At 44.4% G+C, this 14,063-nt stretch overlaps 1 long non-coding RNA gene and 1 pseudogene across 1 annotated transcript; one reads left to right on the top strand and one right to left on the bottom strand.

The window, feature by feature from the left end:
• The first annotated feature begins 2,454 nt into the window (after positions 1 to 2,454).
• Positions 2,455 to 5,476, top strand: LOC120658166. Its single transcript, XR_005668538.1, has 4 exons — positions 2,455 to 3,517; positions 3,745 to 3,846; positions 3,921 to 4,198; positions 4,714 to 5,476. It is a non-coding gene; the product is annotated as an uncharacterized LOC120658166 (long non-coding RNA).
• Positions 5,477 to 6,506: 1,030 nt separating this feature from the next.
• Positions 6,507 to 10,637, bottom strand: LOC120658162 (annotated as a pseudogene).
• Between the last annotated feature and the right edge of the window lie 3,426 nt (positions 10,638 to 14,063).

The raw sequence follows: 14,063 nt of genomic DNA, 5'->3' as shown, positions 1-14,063 counted from the left end.
GAGCGCACTTGTGTTTCTGGTCCTATATGTGGATGACATATTACTGATCGGAAATGATATTCCAATGCTTGAAGCCGTTAAAACCTCATTGAAAAAGAGTTTTTCGATGAAGGATTTAGGAGAGGCGGCTTATATTCTGGGTATAAGGATCTATAGAGATAGATCAAAAAGGCTAATTGGATTGAGCCAAGACACGTACATTGACATGATATTGAATCGGTTCAATATGCAAGATTCCAAGAAAGGTTTCTTGCCAATGTCACATGGCATTACTCTAAGCAAGAGTCAGTGTGCTACGACACCTGATGAGCAAAAGAGGATGAGTACGATTCCTTATGCTTCAGCCATAGGGTCGATCATGTATGCTATGCTTTGCACGCGCCCAGATGTTTCCTTTGCTCTAAGTGTTACGAGCAGGTATCAGTCAGATTTCGGTGAACCTCACTGGACAATTGTAAAGAGTATCCTTAAGTACTTGAGAAGAACTAAGGATATGTTCCTAATATTTGGAGGCGAAGATGAACTCCTTGTAAAGGGTTACACCGATGCTAGTTTTCAAACAGACAAAGATGACTCCAAATCGCAATTCGGTTTTGTTTTCTGCCTCAATGGTGGGGCAGTGAGCTGGAAGAGTTCCAAGCAAGATACGGTGGCTGATTCGACGACAGAGGCCGAGTATATTGCAGCTTTCGAAGCTGCAAAAGAAGATGTTTGGATCAGAAAGTTTGTTTCTGACTTGGGTGTTGTTCCTAGTGCGTCCAGTCCAGTGGACCTCTATTGTGATAATAGTGGTGCCATTGCACTAGCAAAGGAGCCTAGAACAACTAAGAAGTCCAGACATATACTGCGAAAGTATCACCTCATCCGTAACTTTGTTGAGAGAGGTGATGTGAAGGTTTGCAAGGTGCACACGGATTCAAACGTTGCTGATCCGTTGACGAAGCCTCTCCCACAACCAAAGCATGAGGCGCACATGAGATCTATGGGTATTAGATACTTACATCAGTGATTCTAGTGTGCGTGGGAGATTTTGTGTCATGAGTATGTTTATGTAATGATAAATAATTGTTATTTGTTCCATGGATGATTATTTTACATTGATTATCAAGTATGTGACTTGTTCGTGAAACTCTTTGTTGAAAATGATATGATTCTAAATTATTCCTAGTTTATGTCGTTGTGTGGGACAACAACGACGTTGAGACTAGCACATGCATTAATTGATGATCATGTTTCACGGATCATGGATATGGAGATATCGGATTAATGATGTGGACACATGTTGGTGAACATGGTGTTGGATTGACCCACTCCAAGACAATGTTGGGATTGTTATTTTGTATGTGCCATCAGTTGTTCTTGAGTGTTATACCTACTGAATCCTTAGACCTGAGATCGCCATTGTTTCTCACTGTGTGTAGTGGTGCATCTTGGGGCTGCTAAACGCTACTCCGTGACTGGGTAGTTACAAAAGCAGCTTACAGGTATGTCATGAAACATGGAATGGGATGTGAGCGGATCAAGATGGAATTTGCCCCTCCTAGATAACGGGAGAGATATCTCTGGGCCCCTCGAGATAGTTGGATTTGAAAGTGCATGACCATGCCAAAGTGATTAAAGAGTTAATCATGATGACTAAAGGTTAGTTATGAATAGAATCCACTATTAGATCGAGAGAATGGTCGAGCTATCACAAAGGTGGCACGCATCTCGCTTTGAGCTTGACTGGTATCGTGTGGCAAAGGGATCGGTGTATGAGTATATCTATGGTTCGGCCGATATGATCTTTATGTGTATTTTGAGTCACTATGCCCTGCTAGGTGCCGCTATTGACTTGTGATTCGGAAATGATTTCCGATCACGACCACCTACACATGAACCTAACGGGTCACACACTTAAGGGGTTTGGAATGTTGGAAAGCTTGCATGTATGATTGTCTCTAGTGCAAGTGGGAGATTGTTGGTGATATGCCCAAGAGCCCATCATCACAATACGGTTTAAAGGCCCAAGTGGATATTGATTCAAGAGGGATTAGGGTTACTAATGAGCCTATGAGATAGAAGCCCATTAGTACGCCCTATATATATGAGGGAGGGGCTAGGGGGGGCAATGACCTGAGCCGCGCCACCTCCCTAGCCGCCGCCCCTCCCTCTCTCTCGGCCGCCGCCCTTGCCGTGCGTGCGGTGCTAGCACACCGATGCCCGGCGTTTCATCCCCGTACGTGTGGACTCCGTGGAGGCGCTGCTGCGACTGCTGCGCTGATCGGCTGCTGGGATCAAGTACGAGGAGCTCGGTTCGTGGGACGTGATCGACTACTTCCTCTACATCGACGCGCGACTTCTTCCGCTGCGCTGCGCGTCTAGTGGTAACGATCTATGATCTTCTACTCGCAAGTATCTTGGGTTTATGCGGTAGTGATGCTAGTGTAGCCTACCCGTTTCCCTACACGATGAATCACCACACGGAGGGCGCGACAGCCGCGGTAGCGGCGACTGGCGAGCGCGGCCCCCCGCCGCGGCCACCAGGAGCGTGAGGTGGTGGCTCCCGCCGCCGCCTAGGAGCAGCGCGGCGCTCCCGGGGGTTCAGGACCTATGCCAGCGTCGTGGAGTCGTACGACGCCGACGCGGGCTACTTCCGCGTGGGACGGCGACTCGGAGGAGGTCGACATTGATGGGATGGCCGAGATACTCGTCGGCCCCGTGATGCCGGAGGCACTGCAGCGGACGCCGCGGGGAGGCGGCCGCTGCTTCCAAAGATGGGACCGCAGCAGTCTGGGAGGAAGCGTCCTCGTGGAAATGGAAGTGGACGCTATCGGTCTGTCTCCAGGGATTTGGAGGAAGCCGCTACGCCCCCGACGCCGGTGCTGCCGCCTTTGGAGGAAGAAGAAATGGAGGTGGAAGAAGATGTGTGGGCCCCACTGGTCATAGTGGGAGGAGAGGGCACAACCTGTTCTATATTAAAGCAGGGGCAGTGTGGTCATTTCGCGTTACCCTGCCAGGTCGGCAAATTTGGCAAATTGTTAGGGCCTGTTTGGGACGGTTTCACCGGTTCCGGCTTCGTCTACTGTAGTGCACTGTAGCGGCGCTGTAGCACGGAGCCGGTGAAGCCACCCTTTCCTAGCTTCACCGGCTTCACTCCTCCCGCAGTTGACTGTAGCGCAGAGCTAGTTCGTGCTACAGCTCTCTACGGACGGCTCCGGCTCTGTGCTACAGTGTCGCGGCACTCCTCCCTTTGGGAGGGCTCTCGACGGACGGCTTCACTCCTCCCTTTGGGAGGGCTCCGGCTCTGTGCTACAGTGCGCTACAGTACGAGCCGGAGGCGGTGAAGCCGTCCCAAACAGGCCCTTAGTCTCGCGCGAAGAGGAGTGGCAAAAATATAAGAACCACTATAAAGATGGCAAACGAAGGAGTGCCAAGATGGCAAATAGTTAAATAACGATGGAGTGCATAAACTGACTTACACCTGACCCCTAATTGAGTTGGGCCTGGTCATATAGAGGCCCACGACAGCCCAACAGTCAGTTTACCTCGTCCTCGAATTAGCAGATTCATTTCTCCTCTCTCTCAAAAAAAAAAAGCAGACTCGTTTCTTTTTTTTCTCTCGTAGAAAAGCACTCATTTCTTCTTTTTTTTGGAAAACTGAAAAGCACTCATTTCATTCAGAAAGGTTACCTCTATTCACACTTTCACAGGTATAGTTGGAGACGCACACGGTTCATGTAATGTAATGTACTGTCGTTGCAGGGGGATATATGCATTACTTCTCCGGATATAGAAATAAAAGGGTAGAACATAATATTGATTGAAGGAATCTTTTTAACTACTACTTGCCCAATGTTGAACCAGGTAATAGCAAGCACGTATGTCTTCTTTACCGCTTTTTTACGACACTGACTGGCTCCATCGCTCCTTTTCTGCAGCCGCAATGGCGCAATCGATCACGCGACTAGGGCAGGGGCACAGGGCGTCGGCGTACCATCTGGGACCGGCTGATTGCCTGCCATGGCTGCGTGGGAGAGGCCCTCTGGGTAGCTCCCGCGCCGTCGTCCGCTGCTTTGCTTCAAGTGACGCCTGCGGCTTGCCAATCGATTGATGGTGTCGTCTGATCCACTATTCCTTTTAATTCTCCTGGTTGGCTGGAAGTTTGGATGTACACGTGCTCAAGCTAAACTTTGAGCGGTACCTGCTACAAGTCGAGGTAGTGTTTCTTTTTATTCATTTGATGGATGATGAGAATTGATTTTTTATGCGTAAATCAATTGATCTAGGCGTCTATTGTTTCAAGACCCAAGTCATGTCTTCTGCAAATTAGTCTAGCAAATATCACTCAGGTTCTCAAAAGCATAGAGAAAAAGTAATGAATTGAGAAGTTAACTCAACCTTAGAAAGGAGTTATAAAAAGAATTTGATTGTGATAGCACTTGAGATTGATATGGTGGAGAAGATTGATCGACTCTGTCATTAAACCTTTTATTTCAAGAAACACGAAAAGAATGATGTTATTCAAGTAAAAATTATGCAACCAAGATTAATAAGGATGACCCTTGATGATTTGTATTGCTATGTAATATATTATACCATATGTATTATTTTCTTATTTTATTTTGCTAGTCTAGTATGTCTCGTTTTCGACTTTTGTACCGGGCTCCGGTTTGTGCCGGGACGGCCCTGCGGGAGCTGCTCTTGAGCCGCCCCAGCTCGTCTCTCCACCAGGTTGCTGCTGCGCCGGAGCTGCCCATCTCATTGCCTGTCCACCAGGTTGCTGCACTGGAGGCGCCGAGCTCGTCTGTCCAACAGGTTGCCGCGCTGGAAGCGCCCAGCTCGTCGGCCAGAGTGCGGCATCAGTCGCCCAGCTCATCATGTAAAGACCGTAGTAGGAAGGTGAGGAGAGTCAAACCTGATTGTTTGGATCGATAGTGTTGTGTCCGCAAATCTTTTTTAATAGATAATTTTTGTTACCACTATAATTGTAAGGTTTCGAAAATTCAAATACTGCATAGAAACTTGAATAAGGAAGAGCGCGGTTGTAAGAACATAGCCTGTTGTACAAATCTATCTTGCTTGCCCAAATTGACCGCTTTTCACTTGCGTTTTGTGCAAATCATGTTGAAGAGAAGGGGGGAAATGGGCAAGTGGAGATGCTCTTGTCAACCAGCATGAACTCTGATTTTATGGGGCTCTGCTCACCCTTCTTTATATTGCTCGGGTTGATGCGTCTGTCTGATGCTAATTAATTCACTTAGGGCGAGAGGAAAAGGAGGGTTGGAGTAAGGACAAAGGAGATGAGCCCCACTAACCCTGGGTCACCACTGCAAAAGCCTAGGGGCAATAGTTTGAGGGCCTCAAATCGCTTCACGATAATGACGGAAGCTCTAAAGCGAATCAGCGGCACAAAAAACAATACAGATGTTGGCGTACCTAGGTGAAGCATGTGTAATGATGAATATATGTGAAAAAATGAATTATATTATTATTATTATTATCTTGTACTGTTGTCGAAACTGAAATATTTAATATCTATATGTAGGCCACTAATGTTAATATTTATGTAATAATGTGTCGAAAATATGTAAAACACATGTATATATATCCATGTTCTTTGAAACTTATCTTTATAATATTCAATCATGTTATGTAATGTGGTAAGGAATAAATACTTTGAATTTGACAAAAAATAGTTATGTTGTAAATGGGCAAAAAAGTTTTGAATTTTCAAAAGATTTCCAGAACCTTAGTTGCCTATGGAATGAGTTTCTAGAGGCACTTAAGATGCCTACCTCTGGAAATCCATTTCCACTTGGGGCACTACCTTTCCACTTGGGTAGGTAAACCAGGGGTTTCTGTGCCCTCACCTCCCTCGGCTCCGACACCACCTCCCTCCAGTGACGCCAACGCTAACCAAGCTCGTCGCGCACTGCCCGACTACCGCCACCGCCTTCTCCTCATCCCTGCCCCCAGCCACCGCTCACCGGATGTCTGGTCCTGACCGGTCGACAGCACTCGCGCGCTGTCTCGCCCTCCGCCGCCCACCCCACCACCACTGCCGGGTCGTTGTCGCCACAGTCCCCTCCTTTAGGGTTGCTGACCATGGAAGCCCCAGCAACCTAAAACCCTAAAGGCTCCGCCGCCTCGACCACCACCCTGACCGTCGGCCGCTCCACCCCCTCCCCCCTCCCCTCTCCTCCAACCATCGCGAGCTCAAGGAGGAAGATAAACAGGGCTCACAGACCCACCTGCAGGGACGGGCATCCCCTTCTACGACGCGGCACCTCCTACCCACGTGCACGATAAATAGATTAGCCGGGTAAAACCACCTGTACAAACCGGCTTTACCTGCCTACATAAAGCCTTTTTGTAGTAGCGTATTTCAATACTATTCTATTCCCTACATTACATATTCATACTCAAAATGCCTACTTGCACATGACCACTGAAAATGTCAACTTGTTCACGGATCTAAGCAAAAATGTCATCAGCATTTAACAAGCAAATATACACGATGATCATTGGGACAAGTAAAAAGAATGACTAAATAATAATTATATCGGTGCATTTACGGATCATACAACAGCCACAAGGCGTCCCTAGGGGAACGAAGCATTGCAGCAAGGCAGAGAAAGTTCAGTGAGCAGAGCCAGGAGAAAACATAGAGTGAAAACGAGGATTAGATATTTCCTGACCTCCTTGCATGTTTTTCTTTGTTTGAAACACAATATCCTTTCATGTTTTAATACGTTTTTCTGCTTTTGCTTCAACAATGCAGATGCTACACTGATGCCGCTAGTTATTCCCATCAAGCGCCGAAAATGGCAATACGAGATTGGGTCACGCTTCCTTGTTGCCCGAGGCTGAAACTTCTGCCTCCTTGTTGCCCGAGGTTGAAACTTCTGCGCTGCACATAGGGCATACCTGCAATAATCAGAGATATTTTGTCAAATAATCAGAGAAGTGTCCACAACACATTAATTATAGAACATGTTAAAATTGCCGCAGCCAAACGGTATGCATAATGGGAGTTTATTTTTACAGAAGGACAATATGGCAGGATCTGCAGGTAGGAATGCTGACAGGCCTAACATAACAATCATATATAAAGCCACAGCCACACTGCAACTTTGCAAGGTAAGGATCGACATATGCCAGTAGGATTGTAGGAATGCTGAAACGGACTAACAATATGTGTATCATAGCCTACAGCTAGTCACTGTGCCAGACAGTGATATATCTTGTCAAGCCGACCATTTGAGAGGAAAACAAATTGACCTCACTACAGTCGCAGCAACTACATTGGTTTTGCCAGCTTCCATGGATAAATTCGAAGGCATAAAGTTTTCTTGATCGATAGAGTATGACAACTCAATAATGACCAAATATTAGCTCGTGAATAAATAAACAGGAAATGGCTGCAGGCAATAAAGATGTAAATGTTGACAGACTGGAGTGGTTGAGGGAACAAAAGGTATTTGAAAAGAGTACGGATATTAAAATAACTTCCAAATCTACCCAAGATTAATGGTTGACCATTGACCATATAATACAGAAGTATTTTATCTAAACAGCATGCAAAGTCCATTAATGCATTCAGCATATCAGCTTCCAAGGTTTGCGAATTTGCTGAACCTTTCAAATGTTACTGCAGTACTCTATCAAGCAAATAACTGAATATTGTTCTTTCAAACTTATAAATGGCTGCCCTGTTACTGTGTTCCTCAATACCATTGACATTCAGTGTTTTATATGCGAACATTTTTTTTAATTTCCAATGGCAAAAAATGGTTTCAAATCCATTAGAGTATGCCCTGTTACTGTGTTCCGTGACCTTTGTTTCTTTTGGGTTTCATCTCTAGCCTACCCCCAACTTGTTTGGGAAAAAAAGGCTATGTTGTTGTTGTTGTTGTAAACTTGTAATGGCAAAAAATGGTGCAAGGGTACATTTAAAAACAGCTACACAATTAGAAGAAAAAGAAAAACATCAGTACATACACCATGAGCCTGCCTAATGGCCAACAGAATTATCTTGAAGTTTTTGGTAAAAATAAAGAATGACTAGAACTAACTATCAAACATAGTAATACTGTGCAACCTAATTGTGATGTAAACATTCCTCCTTCAGGTGCATGTGTGTGACATTCAAGGATGTGAGTACAAGTAAACTTTCTAACCATTCAAATATGTGGAGCTTAAGAAGGTCCATCATACCTTATTGATTTGCAGCCACTGGTTTATGCATTCAGGGTGGTATGACTGCTTGCAGGGAAGTGCAATCAAAGATTCACCTTCCTCAAATTCCACACGGCAAATTACACATCTATCAATAATAATTATGCATCAGGACATCACATACAGGACAAAGGTTATTACAAAGCTATAAAACTTTCAATTATTTGCACATACTGCTCTGCGTTGCCATCCTGAACATTTTGTGTCTTGTACTTCACTGAAGGTAAAGAGGCAAGTGTATCAGCAGAGAGACCTCTGCTTTCTGTACCAACTACTTCGCCCAATGCAATTAGCTCCTGAAATCAATATGAGAACCATTAACATGCCACATTGATGTTTAAAGCTTCAAATGAAGGGCTTGGGGAATCAAGGGTAAGACAATAAGGAATGCAACTTGCCTCGTAAGAGTATTCATCTGGATCAACCTCCTGCCATGCCTCCTGGGTTTATAAAAGCGTATATAGAAGTGTAAATTGTCAATCATTCATCATAGTTAATCAATTATAACAAGTATGAAAGAAAATAAGATCGATATGTGAACAAAGACATAAATTTCCTGTATGGAAATTGTAGAACTAGTTGGGAAATATGCCCCAATTCCTAGAGGACCTGAGGTGTGAGGACAATAGTAGAACCTGAACAGTTATCATAAAATTATATATACTATGTTGCTTCTTCAATCTTCATCATATTGCTAGAAGGCCAGATAATTCAGTCTAAGTAAGGAGAACCCAATAGTAACTCTTTAACATCCAAACTAGATAAGGTTTCCTGTTTAGGTCCTGAACTCCAAAGCCAACTGTAAGAAAATAATGCTCATCATTTAAAGATGACAAACAAAAAAAAGTTGCAATCTAACTGAATAGCAATGAATCCTTGCTAACTTTTGCTAGAACATGCAGATAGCACTTCAAATGGCTGAGATAAAAGACTATGCTATGCATGTCTCTATGACCACTTCCAGAAAGACCTCAGTCTAGCGTGGCTTTATTCATCATCAACATTTAAGCCACCATTCACATAGCAACAACATTTCATTTTCAGTTAGAAATACATAACTAGAATATGGATGAGAAATTGAATATTCCCTTCAGTGAAAAAGAAAACACAGACCCCTAGAATCTATGCAATCAAAGTGCATCAATTTTCAAAGAGAAAGAGTTGATGTGTTTTAGGTAGGAAAGAATGACAACAATTTAACAAAAGGGAAGTATCATGGTGTCAATAAAAACAAAGTCAGAATTATTATAACTGCGCCAATAAAATATGGCGCAACTCATGTTCACTGTTACGGAATAACTTTATCCATCTTTTGCATTAATCAATGAAGAAGCAATCACTATCACTACAAATAGAGTAGTTTATATGCACAGAAATCAACAAATAGAGGAGACAGTAACAACATTTTGTTTCTCAAGACCATTAATTGCAACTTCAAGTGACTCTCACTTCCAACAAAGGCATAGTCTATCAACTATAAGAGATGAATCACAACCTGTGGATCATTTACATGATCCTCCACATGCTCCACATCCACTGCTTGCCCTGCAAGGGAAAGCAAAAAATTACAAACCAGCAACCAACTAAAATGTGAACTGACTTTGGGGGAAAAGAACCGTTTGTACTCACAATCGCTGAGACCAGCGAGAGCCATAAGCCGCGCAGCGACCTCACGCTCCTTAGCATCCTACAGCGCTCGCACGTAAGCCTCATCGTCCTCAAAGTCCGCAGGATCTACCTCCGGCTCCCCTTCCTCATCCTCCTCGAACTCCTCCTCGTAGTCGCTCCCCTCGGCACCCTCGGAACCCTCAGCGCCCTCGCCCTCGCCATCAGCATCGCCGGCAGGGTGCTCGTGGTTGTGGACGCGGAGGTGGTGCTCCAGCTCCTCCTCGTAGTCGTCCTCGCCCTCCTCGTCGTACTCGTAGCTCCCGGCCTCGGAGCTCCCGTAGTCGCTGCCCTCGCCGCCGCCACCGTTCATCTGTAGCAACATGTACGCTTGCTCCTGCACCGATCCGAAGGACGTTAATCGGGGATCAAGGAACCCTAGGAATCGCCGCGAGGCCGCGAGATCTCGTCGCCGCTTACCTGCTCCTGCAGGACGCGAGCGAGGGCGAGGCCGGCCTCCTCCTGGCTGAGGGCCGTGAAAGGCCGCCTCGACGCGTCAGCCGCAGCCGCGGCGGCACCATCGTCCCCGGCCCCGGCGGCCGCCGCGGCAGGTGGGGGCGGATTCGAACCGGGGTTGAGCTCGGCGCTGGGCTTATCGCTGCCGCCCCCTCCCCCGCCGCCGCTCCCCTTCGAATCTTCCATGGCGGCGAGCGAGGTTAGGAGACGGGGCGTGACGAGGAAAAGGATTAGCTACTCGAGTTTAAGCCCCGCCGGGGGAGGCGACGGGGAAATAATCAAACAACGATGTCGCGTTTGCGTAAACCGATGACGGGTTAGCCGTGTGGTTCCGAGTTAAACCGGCTCTGGTTTAGCTAATCACACAGGGTATCGGAACCGACGTCGAGTTGTTGGCGCGTTAGTCTGTGACACGAAAGGGCCCGTTTTGTCTGGGGCCACCCTGCAGTTAGATATGGGTAAGCTTTTCTTGAAAATAAGGTCCCGTTTGGTTACTCAAAAATTTTTATCTCATTTTCCAACACTAATTATGAGTATTAAACATATATTAATTATAAAACTAATTACATGGATGAACGCAAAATCGCGAGGCGAATCTACTAAATCTATTAATTCGTCATTAGAGGTTGGTTACTGTAGCACGACATTATCTAATTTTGCATAATTAAGCTCATTAGATTCGTCTCGCGATTTCATCAGAAAGTTATGGAATGAGTTTTGTCAGTTATCAATATTTAATACTTCTAACTGATGGTCAAACATTCGAAGTTATCTAAGCTAGCGGATACAAGCCACCGCCCCTGCAGGCTCCACGGAAAAGCCCTACGGCCTCTCCTACCCTCCACCGCCGCTGCCTACGCCGCCAAGGCTAGGTCCCCTCTCCTTCTTCTTCTCCGGTGTGTCTGCCGGAGACGAGAAGGGGAGGGCACCCATCCTTTTCTTTTTTTTCCTAGTTTTATAGTCTTAGGATTTGCTAAATAATTTTTCGGTGAAATTATATGATTTTCGGCCGGGTTTCTGTGATCTGCGATGATTTCGGTGATTAACACGATGAGATCATCGTTACAAGCATCGATTTTATTAGCAGGCGGCTAATTTGTGGCCATTATCTGCAATGGGAGGGGTCCTTCTGGGAGCCCCCTATGAAGACAACGACTCCGAGTCATCGATCTCATCGTCGGTGGTCGCGAAGAGGAAATCAAATTTTGAATGTGATAAATATGCATTCTATGTTATACCCCATGATGCAATCGTCGATATTCTTTCAACGATTTAGATGCGTTTTGAATTGGTTCCGAAGCGTTGGATCTTGCGGCATGTCCAATGTTTTTGGGGTTGGTCGTCGGATTTGGTATAATGACTGCAGTTTGATTTCGACATTCGATGGAAGTCATTGGGAAGAAGACGATGGAAGAATCAGGATAGAATATTATGTATTTTGTATTTCGGATTTTTTCATGTGTAATTTAGGGATGTACTTTATCAAAATTTAATATAAATCTCCCTTCTCTTGGAAAAAAACGTTCGAAATTACTATTGTGTGAAAAAATTTGGGAACTAAACGAGACGTAAGATGCGGTATTTCTTTCAGTGCAGAGCGTGTTGCTGGCGGTGAGGGAACGGACCGAGGTGCCGCGCCGTACAACATCGAACGCGTGGGAATTCACCTGCTCGGCCTCAAGTTTTTTACTCCACGAGAAATTGAACAAAGCTCACCGACGTGGGCCACGTGTGGTTGGACCCACGTGTGCCGTCTGTAGCTGACTACTGTTGCTTTCAGAGTTTCTCGTTGGGGATTGGGGAAGGATAGCCCCCGGTAGAATATCGGACATTCCTGCTGCTGGTGCCTACTTCAGCTTGGTGTGATTCGTGCCGAATTCGGCAACCGGCTGAAAGTTTAGACCCCGTTTGGATCAGTTATTGGATTTAAAATAATCCTAAAAAATTATTGAATTTTAAAATATTATATTTTGGGTAGATTTGCAAAAGTTAGGTTGTGGCTATAAAGGGTCAGATTATACGTTGCTGCCTGTCTGGTTAATGGTAATCGATTGTATGATCTTATCAGCCCGAAAGAGAGCAGCAAAGCCACACAAAAATCGGAACGTTCTTGGCTCTTGGGTGCACAAATATCCTCTTTATACTTTTCTCTTTCTTCCACAGTTGACACAAGTCCACCCGTATATATTGGAAGCTCACATATGATGTGTTATACTTCGCTCAGGACACCAGCTTACCATACATTCCAATTTCCAACATATCACCGGTAGTATCTTCTTACTCCTTTCTAAACACTAGGGAAGTGGCACGATTTAATTTTTCTTCCATCAAACAATAATGTTATTTATTTTTATTCTAAAAACAATACACGTCTTTCTTTTTCTTCCATAAACAATTGTATTAATTATTATCCTTCCAAAAGGAAAAAATGACGTGAATTATGGGTTAATGTATGTGCAAAGAAAAATATATGTATACTAAAGAAAAGTAATACGTTAATACACATTTTTCTTCTCCTTCCATAAATAATGATGTCAATTATTATCCTTCCAAAAAAAATGACGGGAATTATGGGTTAATGTATGTGCAAAGAAAAATATGTGTGTGATAAATAAAAGTAATATGTGGGGTACAAGAGGTGGGTATAGGAAATTGCTGGTGTAAAAAGTAATAGGATTTTGGTGGAAAACATTGACGAAATCAATCTCCCCCTCCCTTTTGTCAAATCTTTTGGCCTAACAAGTGGGGCCTCCGTGAGGGGTACGGTGGACCTAATCTTGGTTAGAATGATTTTCAATTGTTTCAACTTTTTATATATTTATAGATTATAGATATAGATAGATAGATAGATAGATAGATAGATATAATGCCTAGAATAAACTAAGACTCCATCCGTTCCGTATTTCACATTGTATTATTTTGATAAGATAAATAGTTTTTGTTATGTACCTTTACATTACATAGCGTATATATAGATGCATAGCTAAAATCATGTACCTAAATTTGTTAAAACGGTATACAATTTGGAACGGAGAGAGTTGCTAAAATAAACTGATTCGTTAGCCTACTGAATGTTATTGTTTTCTTTCAGTGTTTGTGTCGGAAAACACAAGTTGCAGACTGTTACAATCTTACAAATTGAATGAATAAGTCTCCTTAGAAATATTTAAAACAAACAATTCTCAGACTGTAACAAGATATATTATTACAATCAATAATATATGTTCCCTCTGCTGCTTATATGCTCAACTTAGCTGGTAAGGTTAGTCATGATGGAACCTGCCTACCAGGTTCGATTTTCCAACTCAGCACTAGTGCTTACATTTTCCTGAATTTATTCCAAGATTTAATCGGCGATGTTCTTGAATGGTAGGTGACATGTCGATCGATAGCGAGGTGCCGGTGGTGATTTTGTCAATCTCAATGATCTACCGGCTCTGTCTGTGTTTTGCACACAAAAATATGCTAAGCACCAATCCGCAGTTTAGAACACAAAGTCTAAGCTGTTTTGCAAAAAAAAATGCTAAGCACCAATTCTGGGTTCATGCTGACGTTTGTAGTCAAGCCCGTCATACACTTCAGCCCATCACGAAAACGTGGTTGCAATTCGAGCCGAAAATGAACTTCGATGCGGGCTCCATTGCCACTCACTCCCATGAGGCCCACTTTAGCCCAGTACGCAGAGGAGGCGAGATTGAAGCAAAGCCTGCCCTAACTCGCCG

Source organism: Panicum virgatum, chromosome 2N (assembly GCF_016808335.1).
Source record: "Panicum virgatum strain AP13 chromosome 2N, P.virgatum_v5, whole genome shotgun sequence".
Lineage (NCBI taxonomy): Eukaryota > Viridiplantae > Streptophyta > Magnoliopsida > Poales > Poaceae > Panicum > Panicum virgatum.
Note: the sequence above shows the minus strand (reverse complement) of the source record. Positions and strands in the feature narration are given on the sequence as shown.